The following is a 2,480-nucleotide window of genomic DNA, read 5'->3' as shown; positions in this document are numbered from 1 at the left end:
AAACATCCATATTAGTCTCACTATTTTCTTTCATGAGTGATTTTCTTCCTTAGATTTGTTTCTCTAGAACTTGTATTGATTCTCTTCTAGGTCATATTGATACATGCATGCATGAACATGATTAAGGCTATCTTTGTTGCATAATTTAGCCACCTGAGCCCAATAACTTACCCTGTAATTAATTGTCCCTCTGTTGAACCCCTTTGAGCCTTATAGCCTTTTCTTTTTGAGCCCATGTTACAAGCTTTAAATCTGAAAAAAAAAATCTTACCCATATTAGAAAGCTAGTGGAGTATTATTCATCATTTTGTTACATATGGGAGTGCGAAAGAAATAAGTGTGGGGGTATCTAAAATTTCGGTAGGAATATAATTGGTGGAATGGAACATGTTCTCAATTACAATGTATAAGTTCCATTATTAGTGTCATACTTTGAGAAAAAAAGGATGAAAAAAAATTATTGGAAAAAAAAAGAGAAAAAATTGAAAAAAAAAAGGGATGAAAGGGATGAAAAAGAAAGAAGTGATGGAGGAAATAATTTTCAATGTTACAAAATTATTTTATTTTCAAGATTCCTCCTAATATATTACAAGAAGGGATTGGGTTGTGTGAAATAAATGAAGAGAAACAGTTAAGTGGAGTGGTAATCTTACATGTCTTATATATGTTTGAGCTTGAGGCAATTCATTTTTCTTACTCTACTAGTTTCAATGGCTTTTGAGTCACTTATCCAAATACTTCCCACCTGGACCCTAGGCCACATTACAACCCATGGAAAAGATCTTATGATATGTGTTATGCATGTGATCTAATTGGTGGAGAATGATAAGATATGCAAGCATATGGTAGAACATCTCTACTGGAATGAACTTGAGCGAAACACTTACCCCTTAAACACATGAGAGTTGAGTGCTAATATTCTGTGAGGGTTTACATGTTTGGTTTACTCCATCTTTATTTGAGAATGCTTGCTAATTGGTTATAAGTTGTGTGAGAATATTTGTTCATGATGTGTTATGTGTTTTAACGAGTTTGATTGTTCTATGTTGATGGCATTAAAACTTTAACATTTTTGTGAAAGTGAATTTGAATTTTACTCGAGGACAAGTGAAAGCTAAGTGTGGGGGAATTTGATAAGACATAAAATGTTATGTTTTACATCCATTAATACATTCATTTTTGTGATTAATTAATGCCTAAATGTACTGAGTACCCTTATATTTTGATTTAGGTCGCAATTGGATGATTATGGCATAAATTAGAGAAAAGCAGTGAAGAAGGACCAAAGTGAAAGAAATCAAAAGATCAAGGATTGAATTGCAAATATCCAAAAGTTGAACCGGGAGACGAACGATGGAATGAAGATTCAAGAGTTTTAGAGGTCAAGTGGATGAAGAAAGAAGTCAAAGAGGTGAAATATAGTCAAAGTATAATCACACATCAATTTCCGATCGAAAAAATAATGCACCGATTTTTAGCAGCATATTGGGACCCATTTTCGACATGGTAGATGATCGAATCGGAAGATAACTTCTAAATAAAGTTGTAGATCTTTGAGTTATCTTTTCAACTCAACTTGAATAACCTCAATCGGACATTGGGAGAGAAATTTATGACTAAAATACCGAAATCTGTCCAGCGGAGAAAACCGTATAACCATGCGGTCACATGGTTCGTTTTCCATGCGGTCGCACGAACTGGTTCAACAATTTCTAGAGCCTTTTTTATTGTTCCATGCGGTAGCATGGAAATATACCATGCGGCCGCATGGAAGGAATTCGAGGCGCAATTTTTTATTTCCTTTTTCCGTCCAACCATGTATGGAAACAAATTTTTTCACCACATAAATACCCTAATTCACCCTAGAACGTGAGAGAACGCCCCAAAATCACTTTTCTCTCTTTTGTGCTCTAAAATTGAAGATTTCTAGCTAATTATCATACTTGGTCGAGGATATTGAAGCCCCGAAATCTATACAACTGTGAGATCGAATTGTTTTATTAGTTTAATTCATGTTTTTGGGTATTGAACATTCTTTTGCACTTATTTTCAATGATTGTTGTATTTAATTGCTAGGATGCATACTAGTTTGTTATTCATTACAATCTATCGTTAAGTTAAACATCAAATTCGTAATTGTTTGATTGATTTAACTTGTGAAGCAACTAGGATTAGTGATTTGCTGGTTTGGAAATTATTAAATCTTAGGAAGAATGTTTGAATAGGTTAAATGCAAATATTTGGCTTGTGTTATCTAGTTCATCGATTTCTCTAATACGTAAAGCTATTATTGAATTAAATCTTAGCGCTTGTCTATGGTTGTCTGATAATTAGGATTAGTTAAAAGGTCTTTGCCCTAACTAATTACACTTAAAGAGGAATAGGAAATTAATTTGAATGGTAATTATTTTTCCAACGATGAATATTCAAAATATGAATTGATTCATACTTGCATCTATGATCAGTTGTAAAATTTCGAA

This window comes from Olea europaea, chromosome 11, assembly GCF_002742605.1.
Source record: "Olea europaea var. sylvestris chromosome 11, O_europaea_v1, whole genome shotgun sequence".
Taxonomy (NCBI): domain Eukaryota; kingdom Viridiplantae; phylum Streptophyta; class Magnoliopsida; order Lamiales; family Oleaceae; genus Olea; species Olea europaea.
This window is presented reverse-complemented; position numbering follows the sequence as displayed.